The sequence below is a fragment of the Pongo pygmaeus genome, chromosome 3 (assembly GCF_028885625.2).
Source record: "Pongo pygmaeus isolate AG05252 chromosome 3, NHGRI_mPonPyg2-v2.0_pri, whole genome shotgun sequence".
Lineage (NCBI taxonomy): Eukaryota > Metazoa > Chordata > Mammalia > Primates > Hominidae > Pongo > Pongo pygmaeus.
This window is the reverse complement of record NC_072376.2, coordinates 127,668,906-127,687,531: the sequence shown is the minus strand read 5'-3', so window position 1 is coordinate 127,687,531 and position 18,626 is coordinate 127,668,906.

Genomic DNA, 18,626 nt, shown 5'->3' with positions numbered 1-18,626 from the left:
GAAAGGGGCTATCTCAAATATTGTCATGTTTTTCACTACTTGGTTCTGCAGAAAGAATGATAGTGCTTTTTTCCTCATTATTACATAATAAACCCCAGTTCACATGGCAGGTAATACTAGTTGTCTAAATTTATTTCCTTTAGGTCCTCAATTGGAACTAATGCCACTTTTTATCAAATACTATATTATACAAACTAATATTCACTTCTACTGAAATATCTACTGTACCAATATCAACCTTTGTTTACCAATCTTTTAATTCACATTGTTAGAATTATTCTCATTTTTGAAAACTATTAAATATTTTCTTGTTTATTATCCAACAGTATTTTACCATCATTAAGTTAAGTACATGAATGTGCTAATTCTACTGCAAAGGTTTGGTATGGAGCTGCATTATACATAAAATATAATATCATTAAACTATTTAGTCTTCCCATCACAATTATTCTTTTTTATTTGTCTTATTTTATATATAACATGTATAAAATAAATAGAGATGTCTTTATATTGTCCCCAAAATTTCTCCATGTATTATTCTTTGTAATATATCACATATAGTGCATGAGGAATGTTTTTCGCCCGTGTAATTTCTAAGGTGTTAGTTTTCATTGTGAGAAAATTATTGTTCCCATTAAAAAGCTATGTAAATCTTTTAATTGTTTTGTGTTTTGGTACTTTATGATTCTTTTTCAAAAATTTTGTTTTGCAGTTGTTTTGTTTAGTATCTTTTGAAAATTATTTTCAATTGACAAATAAAAAATGTATGTAATTGTCATGTACAACATAATGTGTTGAAATATATGAACAGTGTAGAATGGCTCAATAGAGCCAGTTGATATAAACATTATCTCACATACTTATCATTTTTTGTAGTATAAACACTTAAAAATCCTCTCAGCAGTTTTTAAAAATACAATACATTGATAATAACTCTAGTTGCTATTTTATGCAATATATCTCTTCAACTTATTCTTCTTAACTAAAATTTTGTATCCTTTGACCAACACTCCCAACCCCTGCCCCTGCCACTCTCTACTTCTATGAGGTCAACTCTTTCAGATTCTACATGAAAGTGAGATAATGCAGTATTTGTCTTTCTGTGTCTTCTTTCATTTAACATAATGTATTCTGGATTCATCCATGTTGTAAATAGCAGGAATTCCTTCTTTTTTAAAGCTGAAGAGTATTTTATTTTAGAACTGAATAGGAATACTATTCCTTCTTTTTGTTGAATGCCTATAATTTGGATATTTGTTGTTTTGATGCTGTTCAATAAATTCCATAAACTTCTTTATGATTTTTCACCCTCTTTTTTCTCCTCTGATTGCATGTTTTTTAAATAACCTGTCTCTCAGTTTACAGAATCTTTCTCTTGATCAATTTTGCCATTGATGTTATTTCATTTTTCATTTCATTAATTGTATTTTGTGCATCCATAAATTATTTATACTACATTTCATTTATCCATTAACCTGTTGATGGACATTTAGGCTTATTTTATATCTTGGCCTCTGTGAATAATGCTTCCATGAGCATGAGAGTACAGATATCTCTTTGACAAACAGTTTTGTTTTTCTCTTGGATATATATCCAGTAGTGAGACTGTTGGATCATAAGGTAGTTCTATTTTTAATTTTTTGACAAACTTTCAAAACAACAAATTTTAGTGTAGTTTAATTTAGATTTAATCTGACTGGAGACCTTTGACCTTCCATGATTGCCCAAGAAATTTCTGCTGAGAAATCCGATGCTCACCTTATCAGAACTTCCTTATATTTCATTTTCTGTTTTTCTCTTGCTCCTTCAGGATCCTTTATTTGTCTTTGGTTTTTGACTGTTTGGTTATATTTTGATGTAGTGTAATTTGGATTACACTGGAGACCTTTGGCCTTTCTGTTCCTGGAAATTTATAATTTTCTGCAGACTTGGGAGTTTTCTGCTAGTATTTCATAACATAATTTTTTTTTCTTTATCTCTCCTTCTCCTTCAACTCCTATAATTTGGATATTTTCTCTTTTGATCCAGTTCCATAAATCCCATAAGGTTCTTTATGCCTTTTCACCTTTTTTTAATCGTCTGACTGTAAGTTTTCAAATAGTCTGTCTCCCAGTTCACAGAATCTCCTTCCTGGTCAACTTTGCTATTGATGCCCTTTAATTTTTTTTATTTAATTCATTGTATTTTTCAATTTCAGAATTTCTGTTTAATTTTTCTTTAATAATGTCAATCTCTTTATTTTATTTCTTATTTTAGCAATTTATCATTTTCCTGATTTAATTGGATTGTTTCTGTGTATTTTCTTGTAGTTTGCTGACCTTCTTTAAAGAATTATTTTGAGTTCTTTGATTTCCTTGAGTTTCTTGGATGAAAATTATTGAAAATCAAAAAATGTTATATTCTCCCCTCATATAGACATAGCTCATTCTTAATTATATCATTAAGACTTGATTGAACATAGTATTTTAAATTAATAAAACATGTTGGGCACAGCAGCTCATGTCTATATTCCAAGCACTTTGGGAGGCCTAAGTAGGAGGATTGCTTGAGGCCAGGAGTTTTAGACCAGCCTGGGCAACACAGTGAAGCCCTATCTCTACCAAAAAAATCTATAAAATTAGCTGAGTGTGGTGGTGCATGCCTGTAGTCCAAGGTAGTGTGTAGGCTGAGGTGAAAAGATACCTTCATTCCCAGAGTTCAAGGCTGCAGTGAACCATGATCACACCATAGCATTCCAGCCTGGGTGCCAGAATGAGACCCTGTCTGTAAAAAATAAAATAAAATAAAAATAAGTTAATAAGACACATTCCATTAAGGTAACTTGAGTTCATATGGGTTTGTTTCTTTATATCCCTTGGGAGACATATAAATCTAAAGTGAGCTTTCAGAAATATTCTCATTTAATTGTTCAAAATGTTTATTCTTAATGAAACTCAGATTTCTTAAATATCTCTTTGTTATATGTAGCATTGAAATTTAATGATTAGGAAAAAAGCCCTAGAACTTTTAAAACCTAAGTGTAAATAAGAAAACATATCTGAGAGGTTTACAGAGTGTGAGTAAATTCACTAAGACCATTTCTGGAGGAGCTTGTGAGGTCACCCTCTATCTTCTACCCACAAAATCTTACAGATAATTTTACACACTAAAAAGCTTACTGCTATTTAGTATTGTTTTACTACAAATACTAAAGTGATATGTTTGTAAATAAATATGTTTAGTTTTGTTATAGCAATAATAAGATTGCCAGGATACTGCAAACAAATCTTTCAGTGATAGTAATAAGGTTTAAAAATGCTTCTGAATAGTAAGCCTGGACGAAGAGGTACCCTGTGTAGAGAACAGTGCCAAAGATAATGTTAAGTTTTCAGTAAAAATTTGCTAAACTAAATTATTTTAAATCAAACTTGATTCAATTGAATTTGGAAAAATATCCTAGTTCCAGTTTACATTGTGTAGTATCTTTTTCTCTAACAAGGAGACACTACTATTCATAAGATTAAATATCATGGAGTGAAATGGTTGTTATATCATGAAAAATGAGTTAAAGTCATATTTCATTTCACAAATCATAATTTTAAATAATGAAATATCAAACAATAAAGCATATATGATTATGACTTATTTAATAATATCTAATTGTTTTATGACCATTGCCATAATAGCCTAATAATTTATTTTGTAAATCTATTCTTATATTGATCTGCTATCTAAAATATAAAAAATGAGCAATATAAAATTAATTGGTCTACTCTTACGATATATCATTATGCTTGACTAACCAGGAAAATAAATGTAAATGATGAAATTATCCATATATAATCTTTCAAAAAATCTTTCTGGACTTGGGTCAAAACCATAGGAATGAAAACTGTAAAGTTGAGCTACATGAGCCAATCAGTATCCATCTGATTGCTCCCTCATCATTAATTTAAATATGTAATATGATGCCAAATATTCTAAATTATCTCCCTTTTTAATCAACTGAAATATTTCTTGTACATCAGACTCTCATCAAGTTAAAGCCACAAGTGTTTAAACTTGGCTGAAGACTTTCAGGTCAACTGACACTTCAGCTGTAACTTTACATACACTACTGTTATTCATTAACTTAAAAAGTATTTGTAGAGTTATTAAAATATTACAAGATTAATTAATGAAAAAGATACAGCTTCTGTTAAGTTGTTTAGAGTTAAGTAAAGGAAAAGACAAACAACTGTCAATTTCAATGTAGAATGTTAAAATTCTCATAAAACTATGCACAAGTTTTTCTGGGAAAAATAAGAAGTGACTTGACTCAGATAGTAGGACAGGAAATGGGGCAGAAATTAGGGAGGGCAGGAATAAAGAAGATATACAAGTAAAATTCAATTTAATTGAATGGTTATTTTATAAGTTTGGCTAGGTTTCTTTTCAACTGACATGTGTATATATATACACAAAAAGAGAAAATTAAATGGTTTATCAATATTATTTTGGTTTAAATTGTTCTAATCTGATATAGTAAGTGATCAGTCAAAAACAAATTATTTTTCAGACTACAGTAATGCAAAAAAAAAAAAGCATGCTTTAGCATTGTAATACCTTTAAAATGTTTTACTACATCTTCAAGGATTGGTACCACTTGTGAATTCTAGTCTACAGTCCCCCACCATTCTGATGTCTACCATATAGAAATGTGATCCATCTAATAGAGTGGAGCTGTCACAGTAAGTAATCTGGTTTTATACAACTAAACTTGGTAAATTGAGCATTCTCTGCAATTCTTAGTTGTACAAGTATCAAATGCTTTAGACTTGGAAACCACAATGTTTAATATTTTAAGACATCAAACTTAACCAGACATAGCATTCATTTATTAATATTAATACAATAGTACACACAAAGGGCCACATGGTAGTTAGTCACAAGAAAAAAAATACTATATCTTAATTTGTGTTTCTAAGAAATACCAAATTATTAGAATTAAAACTTCATTGCAAGTCTTCTCAAAATGCAGGTTTTATATGTATAAAGACCTTTAACCAAAGTTTTCAAGACAGCTTTATATTTTGCTATCACTATAGCAGCAGCAATGATACTTTTAATTAAGTGAACACCAAATAAGAAACCTTAGAAATAAGGTGAAATTGCAATTTTAACTCATTATTGATATAAATAAATACAGAAATCAGAGTCACTAGTAGCACAGAAATTATGCAAAACTTTAGCAGGGGTGCTTGCATGTTAATCTAATGTACTGTATCTGCTGACTATTTCAAAAAAAATTTAAAGTGACTATAAGCAAGTAAGTTACCTTGAAGAGGCATTAAGGAACATGAACACAATGTCATAAAGAGTATTTGGAAAAATTCCCTCTTTAATGGTCATCTACAGCTCACTGAATGTGGTTTTTCTCTACATTAAGGGCACTTCTGAAATGTAGTTTTACAACTGATTCATTTAAGTAATGGTAAGTGCATTTTAAATTAATAAATTTGTAATATGTCTAGACAATAAAAATCTGCAATTTTTACAAACTCAATTGTCTCTCAGATGCTTATATGTTCAGAGATGAGATTATTTTTTAAGACACTGTTGCATCTAAAGAATAAAACACATATCCAAAGGGGAGATTAAAATGTGTTCATATTTACTGAGTTCCAGGTGTGTAATTGAGAGGAACATACTAAACTGATAAAAACTTTAGCCTCCAGATAAAAAATGCTAAAAAATAAAAGTTTATTACATACTGATTTATATTCATAAACTAAGCAAGCATCATTTAAAATGTTTCAGTCACTATAAATACATTACACACACCTGTAAATTGATTGAGAAGAATTCAATTATGTAGTCTAAACACTGAGTTGGATAAATTAGTGATAGCAATGTGTTCCCTATTTAGCTGATTTGGTGAAAAAATAAACATATGGTTTGGTATAGTAAACTTTGCATTTGAAAACTGAAAATGTTACTGAAGGTTTCAAAATTTTCTTGAATATGAATTAAAGTCTTTCTGTTGTGGTAGAAGATTAGATTTTTTAAAAAAACACAAATGTCTAGAATATTTGATAAAGGGCTAAGGATTTAAAATACCAATGCTTTCTTACTACCAACTACATATTTTTTGTAGATCTCATATATTATTCTAGTATACTTATTTTGAAGTAACTCAGTAGAGAATTAGCAAACTTTGGTGTAGCATATACACAATGTTAGACTGCTATTTTCAATATGTAATATTGCTAAACATCTTAATATTAATGCATTAGACCAAGGAAGTAAAGAATACTCCTCCACATTAGTATTCAAACTGATCAGAATAACAAAATGTAAACAGCAAGGGCAATGAATGACAAATGTAATACTATCTTATAATGCCTCTTTTTATAATAGAGTATCTAAGGAAGCCATTAAATTAAAACAAAGTGTACTTTATAATTGCTTCCATCAACCAGACAATTGAAAACAGAATTGTATAATGTATGTTCATTTTAGATTGCATTAATTTCCTATTTTTAGGAAATTAACAAGACTCCAAAATTACTCCATACACTTCTCACTCACTTAAATGAATATCTATATAAATTTTATATCTATATTGGAGACAGGATTTCATTATGTTGCCCAGACTGAAGTGCAATGGTTATCCACAGATGCAATCCCACTAGGGATCAGCACAAGACTTCTGACCTGGTTCATTTCTGACAGGGGCCAGTTCACCCCTTGTTAGGCAACTTGGTGGTCCCCCACTTCCCAGGAGGTCACCAGATTGATGCAGAACTCAGTGCAGACACCTGATACGCATAGTGCACTACAGCCCAGAACTCCTGGGATCAAGTGATCCTCGTGACTCAGCCTTCTGAGTAGCTTGGAATGCAAGTGCATGCCCTGTGCCTGGCTATATAAATAATATTTCATGTAATATGATAACATTACATATAATATGGTTTGAATATTTATCTCTGCTCAAGTCTCATGTTGAATTGCAATCCCCAGTGCTGGAGATGGAGCCTGGTGCGAGGTGTCTGGATCATGGGGGTGGATCCCTCACGGCTTGGTGCTGTCTTGGTGCAATAGTGAGTGAGCTCTTTCGAGATTGGTCATTTAAAAGCATGTGGCACCTCCTGCTCATGTTTTCACCATGTGAAATGCCTACTCTTTCTTTGCCTTCCGCCTTGATTCTAAGCTTCCTGAGACCTCCCTAAAAGCCAAGCAGATGCCAGCACCATGTTTCGTGTAAAGCTTTCAGAACCATGAGCCAATTAAAGCTCTATTTCTAATAAATTACCCAGTCTCAACTGTGTCTTTATAGCAATTCCAGAACAGCCTAATACAACATATAACTTCAAATGGTGTTGTGGGGGCTTGTTAGAGTTGATCCTGCATCCAGGCTTTTTCTCTCCTTTTGGCTAGCAACAGAAGTCTCTACCATACCACTTTGAAACAGTTCATTTCCTTCTCTTAATTAAAAATAGCAAAAATAATTAAAGATGCATATATATGCACATATATGTATATAGACAGTACATATGTGTATGTATGTATATCTGTTTATGTACATATGTCTATATGTGTGTGCATATAGACAGACAATAGGTAGGTAATTAATAGATAATACATAGACAAATAGATCTCCTCATTATGGAAGTCAGAATGCAGCCTAATCTAGTATTACAGTAGATCTATTACCCTCGTTTCCTCTTCCCCTCCTCATAGAACCAGCCAGTGTACACCCCAGCTCAGGCCCGCATCAGTCACCTAGAAAAAGAGAAAGGTAGGCATGAAAATAATCTCCAAATAATTCAACTTGGATTTAGAGACTGGACCGATTCCTCAATCAAAAAATTGGCAAAGGACAAAAATACACACACCACAGAAGATAAATCATAAATAGCTAATAAACATGTGAAAAGATGCCCAATCTCATGCATTATCTCACCCTATACTCAAACCCATGGCACAAGTACTATTATTATGTCCTTTTAATGGATGGGAATATACATATGTTATCAAGAGGATATACATATGTTATCAAGGTCACATAGGGAATAAGTTACAGAGTTGAGACTGAAATCCGGGTAGTGCACTGTAGGAAGCCTGAATCACTTGATAATAGAGTAAATAAAAATACAACATTTTAAATATACACAAATTTCTTTTTATATAACAAATTCAGAAAGCTAGGGACATATGCATAGTAAGTAGGATCCAAAGAAAGAAAATGACTAAAACAAGGTGACCTTCAGCCTGAGTCAGACAGACCTGTACATTTTAGAGGATAATATTTCTTAGTATAACCATAGCTCAGTTTTTTTTATGGGATTACTAACACTCACCCAATCAGTAGGTTCCAAACTTTAAGAAGACAAGAAAGGTTTTAGTCTCATTCACAAAGAGATTCCCATCATGGAGTACAGTTAGTGACTTACACGGAATGTTCCCAGAAAGAGTTGTTCAATGAGTGAAGGTACGCATGCATTAAAGAAAACCACATCAAGATTGGAGGAGCCAAGATGGCCGAATAGGAACAGCTCTGGTCTACAGCTCCCAGCGCGAGCGACGCAGAAGACAGGTGATTTCTGCATTTCCATCTGAGGTACCGTGTTCATCTCACTAGGGAGTGCCAGACAGTGGGCGCAGGTCAGTGGGTGAGTGCACGGTGTGCCAGCCGAAGCAGGGGCGAGGCATTGCCTCACTCGGGAAGCGCAAGGGGTCAGGGAGTTCCCTTTCCAGGGATGACAGACAGCACCTGGAAAATCAGGCCACTCCCACCCGAATACTGTGCTTTTCCGACGGGCTTAGGAAACGGTGCCCCAGGAGAGTATAGCCCGCACCTGGCTCAGAGGGTCCTACGCCCACGGAGTCTCGCTGATTGCTAGCACTGCAGTCTGAGATCAAACAGCAAGTCGGTAGCAAGGCTGGGGGAGGGGCGCCCGCCATTGCCCAGGCTCGCTTAGGTAAACAAAGCAGCCTGGAAGCTTGAACTGGGTGGAGCCCACCACAGCTCAAGGAGGCCTGCCTGCCTCTGTAGGCTCCACCTCTGGGGGCAGGGCACAGACAAACAAAAAGACAGCAGTAACCTCTGCAGACTTAAATGTCCCTGTCTGACAGCTTTGAGGAGAGCAGTGGTTCGCCCAGCACGCAGCTGGAGATCTGAGAACGGGCTGACTGCCTCCTCAATTGGGTCCCTGACCCCTGACCCCTGAGCAGCCTAACTGGGAGGCACCCCCCAGCAGGGGCAGACTGACACCTCACACGGCCGGCCAGGTACTCCAACAGACCTGCACCTGAGGGTCCTGTCTGTTAGAAGGAAAACTAACAGAAAGGACATCCACACCAAAAACCCATCTGTACATCACCATCATCAAAGACCAAAAGTAGATAAAACCACAAAGATGGGGAAAAAACAGAGCAGAAAAACTGGAAACTCTAAAAACCAGAGTACCTCTCCTCCTCCAAAGGAACGCAGTTCCTCACCAGCAACGGAACAAAGCTGGACGGAGAATGACTTTGACGAGCTGAGAGAAGAAGGCTTCAGATGATCAAATTACTCCGAGCTATGGGAGGATATTCAAACCAAAGGCAAAGAAGTTGAAAACTTTGAAAAAAATTTAGAAGAATGTATAACTAGAATAACCAATACAGAGAAGTGCTTAAAGGAGCTGATGGAGCTGAAAACCAAGGCTCGAGAATTACGTGAAGAATGCAGAAGCCTCAGGAGGCGATGCGATCAAATGGAAGAAAGGGTATCAGCCCTGGAAGATGAAATGAATGAAATGAAGCGAGAAGGGAAGTTTAGAGAAAAAAGAATAAAAAGAAACGAGCAAAGCCTCCAAGAAATGTGGGACTATGTGAAAAGACCAAATCTACGTCTGATTGGTGTACCTGAAAGTGACGGGGAGAATGGAACCAAGTTGGAAAACACTCTGCAGGATATTATCCAGGAGAACTTCCCCAATCTAGCAAGGCAGGCCAACATTCAGATTCAGGAAATACAGAGAACGCCACAAAGATACTCCTCGAGAAGAGCAACTCCAAGACACATAATTGTCAGATTCACCAAAGTTGAAATGAAGCAAAAAATGTTAAGGGCAGCCAGAGAGAAAGGTCGGGTTACCATCAAAGGGAAGCCCATCAGACTAACAGCGGATCTCTCGGCAGAAACTCTACAAGCCAGAAGAGAGTGGGGGCCAATATTCAACATTCTTAAAGAAAAGAATTTTCAACCCAGAATTTCATATCCTGCCAAACTAAGCTTCATAAGTGAAGGAGAAATAAAATCCTTTACAGACAAGCAAATGCTGAGAGATTTTGTCACCACCAGGCCTGCCCTAAAAGAGCTCCTGAAAGAAGCGCTAAACGTGGAAAGGCACAACCGGTACCAGCCACTGCAAAATCATACCGAAATGTAAAGACCATCAAGACTAGGAAGAGACTGCATCAACTAACGAGCAAAATAACCAGCTAACATCATAATGACAGGATCAGATTCACACATAACAACATTAACTTTAAATGTAAATGGACTAAATGCTCCAATTAAAAGACACAGACTGGCAAATTGGATAAAGACTCAAGACCCATCAGTGTGCTGTATTCAGGAAACCCATCTCACGTGCAGAGACACACATAGGCTCAGAATAAAAGGATGGAGGAAGATCTACCAAGCAAATGGAAAACAAAAAAAGGCAGGGGTTGCAATCCTAGTCTCTGATAAAACAGACTTTAAACGAACAAAGATCAAAAGAGACAAAGAAGGCCATTACATAATGGTAAAGGGATTAATTCAACAAGAAGAGCTAACTATCCTAAATATATATGCAGCCAATACAGGAGGACCCAGATTCATAAAGCAAGTCCTGAGTGACCTACAAAGAGACTTAGACTCCCACACATTAATAATGGGAGACTTTAACACCCCACTGTCAACATTAGACAGATCAACGAGACAGAAAGTCAACAAGGATACCCAGGAATTGAACTCAGCTCTGCACCAAGCGGACCTAATAGACATCTACAGAACTCTCCACCCCAAATCAACAGAATATACATTTTTTTCAGCACCACACCACACCTATTCCAAAATTGACCATATACTTGGAAGTAAAGCTCTCCTCAATAAATGTAAAAGAACAGAAATTATAACAAACTGTCTCTCAGATCACAGTGCAATCAAGCTAGAACTCAGGATTAAGAATCTCACTCAAAACCACTCAACTACGTGGAAACTGAACAACCTGCTCCTGAATGACTACTGGGTACATAACGAAATGAAGGCAGAAATAAAGATGTTCTTTGAAACCAACGAGAACCAAGACACAACATACCAGAATCTCTGGGATGCATTCAAAGCAGTGTGTAGAGGGAAATTTATAGCACTAAGTGCCCACAAGAGAAAGCAGGAAAGATCCAAAATCGACACCCTAACATCACAATTAAAAGAACTAGAAAAGCAAGAGCAAACACATTCAAAAGCTAGCAGAAGGCAAGAAATAACTAAAATCAGAGCAGAACTGAAGGAAATAGAGACACAAAAAACCCTTCAAAAAATAAATGAATCCAGGAGCTGGTTTTTTGAAAGGATCAACAAAATTGATAGACCGCTAGCAAGATAATAAAGAAAAAAAGAGAGAAGAATCAAATAGATGCAATAAAAAATGATAAAGGGGATATCACCACCGATCCCACAGAAATACAAACTGCCATCAGAGAATATTACAAACACCTCTATGCAAATAAACTAGAAAATCTAGAAGAAATGGATAAATTCCTCAACACATACACCCTCCCAAGACTAAACCAGGAAGAAGTTGAATCTCTGAATAGACCAATAACAGGAGCTGAAATTGTGGCAATAATCAATAGCTTACCAACCAAAAAAAGTCCAGGACCAGATGGGTTCACAGCCGAATTCTACCAGAGGTACAAGGAGGAGCTGGTACCATTCCTTCTGAAACTATTCCAATCAATAGAAGAAGAGGGAATCCTCCGTAACTCATTTTATGAGGCCAGCATCATCCTGATACCAAAGCCTGGCAGAGACACAACAAAAAAGAGAGAATTTTAGACCAATATCCTTGATGAACATTGATGCAAAAATCCTCAATAAAATACTGGCAAACAGAATCCAGCAGCACATCAAAAAGCTTATCCACCATGATCAAGTGGGCTTCATCCCTGGGATGCAAGGCTGGTTCAATATACGCAAATCAATAAATGTAATCCAGCATATAAACAGAACCAAAGACAAAAACCATGTGATTATCTCAATAGATGCAGAAAAGGCCTTTGACAAAATTCAACAACCCTTCATGCTAAAAACTCTCAATAAATTAGGTATTGATGGGACGTATCTCAAAATAATAAGAGCTATTTATGACAAACCCACAGCCAATATCATACTGAATGGGCAAAAACTGGAAGCATTCCCTTTGAAAACTGGCACAAGACAGGGATGCCCTCTCTCACCACTTCTATTCAACATCGTGTTGGAAGTTCTGGCCAGGGCAATTAGGCAAGAGAAGGAAATCAAGGGTATTCAACTAGGAAAAGAGGAAGTCAAATTGTCCCTGTTTGCAGATGACATGATAGTATATCTAGAAAACCCCATTATCTCAGCCCAAAATCTCCTTAAGCTGATAAGCAACTTCAGCAAAGTCTCAGGATACAAAATCAATGTGCAAAAATCACAAGCATTCTTATACATCAATAACAGACAAACAGAGAGCCAAATCATGAGTGAACTCCCATTCACAATTGCTTCAAAGAGAATAAAATACCTAGGAATCCAACTTACAAGGGATGTGAAGGACCTCTTCAAGGAGAACTACAAACCACTGCTCAAGGAAATAAAAGAGGATACAAACAAATGGAAGAACATTCCATGCTCATGGGTAGGAAGAATCAATATCGTGAAAATGGCCATCCTTCCCAAGGTAATTTACAGATTCAATGCCATCCCCATCAAGTTACCGATGACTTTCTTCACAGAATTGGAAAAAACTACTTTAAAGTTCATATGGAACCAAAAAAGAGCCCGCATCGCCAAGTCAATCCTAAGCCAAAAGAACAAAGCTGGAGGCATCACGCTACCTGACTTCAAACTATACTACAAGGCTACAGTAACCAAAACAGCATGGTACTGGTACCAAAACAGAGATATAGATCAATGGAACAGAACAGAGCCGTCAGAAATAATGCCACATATCTACAACTATCTGATCTTTGACAAACCTGAGAAAAACAAGAAATGGGGAAAGGATTCCCTATTTAATAAATGGTGCTGGGAAAACTGGCTAGCCATATGTAGAAAGCTGAAACTGGATCCCTTCCTTACACCTTATACAAAAATCAATTCAAGATGGATTAAAGACTTAAATGTTAGACCTAAAACCATAAAAACCCTAGAAGAAAACCTAGGCATTACCATTCAGGACATAGGCATGGGCAAGGACTTCATGTCTAAAACACCAAAAGCAATGGCAACAAAAGCCAAAATTGACAAATGGGATCTAATTAAACTAAAGAGCTTCTGCACAGCAAAGGAAACTACCATCAGAGTGAACAGGCAACCTACAAAATGGGAGAACATTTTCGCAACCTACTCATCTGACAAAGGGCTAATATCCAGAATCTACAATGAACTCAGACAAATTTACAAGAAAAAAACAAACAACCCCATCAAAAAGTGGGCAAAGGACATGAACAGACACTTCTCAAAAGAAGACATTTATGCAGCCAAAAAACACATGAAAAAATGCTCACCATCACTGGCCATCAGAGAAATGCAAATCAAAACCACAATGAGATACCATCTCACACCAGTTACAATGGCAATCATGAAAAAGTCAGGAAACAACAGGTGCCGGAGAGGATGTGGAGAAATAGGAACACTTTTACACTGTTGGTGGGACTGTAAACTAGTTCAACCCTTGTGGAAGTCAATGTGGCGATTCCTCAGGGATCTAGAACTAGAAATTCCATTTGACCCAGCCATCCCATTACTGGGTATATACCCAAAGGACTATAAATCATGCTGCTATAAAGACACATGCACACATATGTTTATTGCAGCATTATTCACAATAGCAAAGACTTGGAACCAACCCAAATGTCCAACAATGATAGACTGGATTAAGAAAATGTGGCACATATACACCATGGAATACTATGCAGCCATAAAAAATGATGAGTTCATGTCCTTTGTAGGGACATGGATGAAATTGGAAATCATCATTCTCAGTAAACTATCGCAAGAACAAAAAACCAAACACCGCATATTCTCACTCATAGGTGGGAACTGAACAATGAGAACACATGGACACAGGAAGGGGAACATCACACTTCGGGGACTGTTGTGGGGCGGGGGGAGGGGGGAGGGATAGCATTGGGAGATATACCTAATACTAGATGACGAGTTGGTGGGTGCAGCGCACCAGCATGGCACATGTATACATATGTAACTTACCTGCACGTTGCGCACATGTACCATAGAGCCTAAAGTATAATAATAATAATAATAATAATAATAATAATAAAGAAAAAAAACAAACATAAAAAAAAAAAAAAAGAAAATGTCCTAAAATTGATTATGGTAATTGTGGCACAACTCTGTGAATATAGTAAAAACCATTGAATTGTGCACTTTAAATTATGTAAATTATATGGTATGTGAATTATATCTCAGTAAAGCTGTTTTTTATACAGTAAAAAAAAAAAAAAAAAAAAAAAAAAAAGAAAAGCACATCAATCAAGAGCCAGTGGAATGAATTGGTCAGTAACATACTAATCATATGGCTATTTGTCCAGATGATGATTAGCACATGTGCTCCAGGATATCATTTATTTCCAACTACTGTTTTAAAGGAAACGTATCCCATCTTTTCTCTCTTCATCAATTACAAAAGAATTCCCTTACTACCTATAGCAGCTTTATAACTTTTTTCTGACTTTTCTTCTAGCTTTAATGCCTGTTTTTAAATTTCCTCTATGAGTCTATTTTTCACCAAAAGTATAGAATGTTTTCTCTCCTTTTGTTCATCATCTTCATCTCTTTCTGTGCAGTGTCTGTGGCTTCAACTCTGAGACTAAGCTTTCCAAGTCAGCAAGATCAAGGAAAATGATGCAGTGAGGATCAAGAGAGACTCTGCTCCCAATAACAGAGGTGTTCTGTTTTTAACTGGGCTTTTTTTCTTCACCTGGTTTCTACTTCAAAACAAATAGAAATTTTTGTCCCTAAATCATTCTCAAGAAACAGTATCTAAGCTCTTCTAAAGTTTACAATGGAATGCAATTCTAGAACTTTAGGTAGGTAGATTTCTTTAATAATTATATTAACATAGATACCTCAAGAAATAATAATTTAAGAAGACATAGCTATTATCTGTGTAACATCCTTGGAAATTATCACAGGTGATAATCTCTCAACTTGCAAGTCACAGGGAGAATGCCACAGACATCTCAATAGTCCCCCCCCCAATTCTAATAATTTTGAATTGTGGCCATAAAGAACCCTTCATACATTCTAATAATGCCATAAACTGGATTTATTTGTCCTTTAATTGGTGTTCACTTACTATTTCCTGAGAGTCTGCTGACTGCCAGGTATGTAAGCTGTCCTTGGTACCTATCTTTCATTTGAAGCGATTTTTACAGGGAGTTAAATAAACACAAGACAAAGTGATTCCTACCCTATTTCTTGGTGCTCTTTCCAAACTGTCACTTACTTTTGTCCAGGCGATATTTCTTTGGATCTTATTGTCAACTCTTTTCTATTTTCTTTCATTTTCATGGCTGTCATCTCTCAGAATGAAGGAGATCTAAAGTCAGTGGAAATAAGAGAGAATGAAAGGATATAGATATGTGAAGAAACACAAACTTTAAGGTAGCAGTAATACAATTTACCTGAAAGTAGCCTGCAAAACAATGAATGCATAAGCAGAAAACAGTAAGCTAACAGGTAAAAAATTAAACAAACATGTTTACATTACCAATAAAACATTTTATGAACTTGATGTTATTCAGGGAAATGCCTAATTTTTAAAAATCATCATTCTAGAATGCATTTTGCCAGATAAATCATAATAGTTGTATCATATTGCCATTTTTCAAAATAATAGTACATTTAGAGACCAAAATCTCAACTGAAATCAAATTCGCATTATCCTCAGAATTTGTATCTCCACCATTTCCTGGTAATTGCCTTTGGCTAGGCAGAATTTCTTGACAGTGTAGACACACTCCCTGGCCAGTGTTATTCACCTTATGGTTTTGCCTTTCTGGCAATTTTCTTGGTGAGGTAGCTGTCCAGTTTATCTTAGAAAATACTTTTTCCAACACTGTCTTAAACTCAACAATCTACTTGTAATGAAACAGAAAATACCTTTTCTTGTTTCTTTTTTTTTCTAATTTATTTTTTGTAGAGGTGGGGGTCTCACTATATTGTCCAGGTTCATGTCGAAGTCCTGGGCTCAAGCTATCAACCCACCTCAGCCTTCCAAAATGCTAGGATTACAGGCCTGAGCCACTGCACTGCACTGGCCTCCTTTTCTTGTTTCTTAATCTTGCAGTGAATCCGTTGTATTGCAATTTCAGCTTATGATAGGTAAACTAGCCATTCCATTTAAATATCTCACAAATGCAAAAAACTGTCATCCTCTATACATTTTTAAACTAATCAGTTTTCTTGGGAAGCCTTTAGCCCACCTGGTAACTTTGAGGTGGGCACTGTGAGAGGCCACCCAGATCCCCCTTCAGTGAAAAACTTGCCTCAGCTCCTATGACCTTTGTTAGCTTGGGTCTGCATCACAGCTTGACTTCTCTCTCTCTGCTTGCTCCTGCTTCATCTTCTCCCTTCCACAAGCATTAATTTTAAGAGTATAAACAAGCATTTTGCAGGCCAAGTTCTATGTCAAAATCTCTTCTTTGGGGCACTCAAGGAACATTCATCCTTCAAAATGTATTTTTCATTCATGGGCACTGAGGTTTGTTGGGAAGAAGTATGGTCCTGGAGTCAAACTGAGTGACTTTTTACCCCATTCATATAATGTACTACCTGCTGAAATTACTTAAACATTATAAACCTCAGTTTCGTCATCAGTAAAATGGGAATCATAATATCAATGCACAAGATTTTTTTGTGGGGGTTAAATAAGGCACCTATATAAAAGTCATAGTACATATCAATAAAAAAATAAGCACTCAATAAATATTACTTCTGTTACCTACCTTGTTCCTCCACTACTCAATATTTGATTTATATTATGTGTATATGTGATAATGATGCCATTAAATTTTTGTTTTCTTTCTGCAAAGCTTTGCATTTAGTTCTGTGAAAAACGGGTTAGGTCAAAAAAAAAAATACCTCAGCCCAGTTATAGTTCCAGGTGATTCATTAATTGCAGCACCACTCAGCTTTTTCAGATAACATGTTATGCGACTGTGACCCAGTTTACAATAATGCTTGGTAGCTTTACTTTCTTGCTTCTATATTAGAAAGTAGATGCCATGTTTTATTAGTCACACAGCTGTTAAGTTCCAGCTGCCTGTGGAAAAACAAAAGTAAGTAATGATGCTCTTCATTAAGTTGTAGGGCCAATATTACAATATCTTCTGAATATCAGATATTAGATCCTAGTTAAGATCATCAAAACAATGGAACACGAATAGCTCATTGTTGTAAAGTTACATTAAGGGTAATATCAATAGAAACATGTTACAAACTGCTTTCCTGAAAATAGAATAAATACATAATATTAACTTATTTCCAACACTGATTTCAAAGTCTTAGAAGACCCCAAAATAGTAATATTTCAAGATGTTGTCTTTTAAAATTATGTGCATATCATTGTCAAAAGTCTACTAAAAATTTATTATTCCATACATCCCATTTGTTCCATCCATAATTTGTAGCTAGTTATTTTTAAGAATGTCTTTGTTTTTATGGTAGCGATCTTGATAATCTATATTTTATATTAAAAGTCCCAAAGCTTTCATCATGACTATCAAATTAATTTTGGAGATATCTCCCTGAATTGATAATGTATTTAGAAATGGAAAATTCTATTGTGAACAATATTTAGAATGCATTGGTGAGGTACTTGTTAAAGTGATATACATATTCCATTACAGAGTTAGCCTTCATTTAACAGTACTAACATTAACATTAACCACTTCATAGTTTAAATAATAAACCTACTCTAGAGAGTAGAGATGCCACGTTTCTCTTCTAGCTCGGCAGGAAAGCCAAATGAGTTTCAAATACTGGCTCTTTACAAGCACGACGCCTGGTTTAAGACCCTAAACTCTTAGGGTCCCAATTTCTCCATTTATATAATGAATGTTATGATGAAATATGAAAAGATAGGTAAAGCACCCGCACAAGTTGGGGTCCCAGTAAGTTTAGATACTCCCCCCTCCTATTTCTAGGTTCTTTGTGCAATTAACTGTGAACAAACCAGAGGTAAATGTTGTTTGGAAAGGTTTAGTAATAGGACCTAAAGGCCCTAGGGCTTGGATTGGAGCCCTAAAAGTGAAACTTTTTTTGAACCCACATGCAGTAAAATATAAACACACTTACTAGAAATAAACACACTGACTGAACTGTTACCTTAGACTTTAAATGTATTTATAATATTTTATTT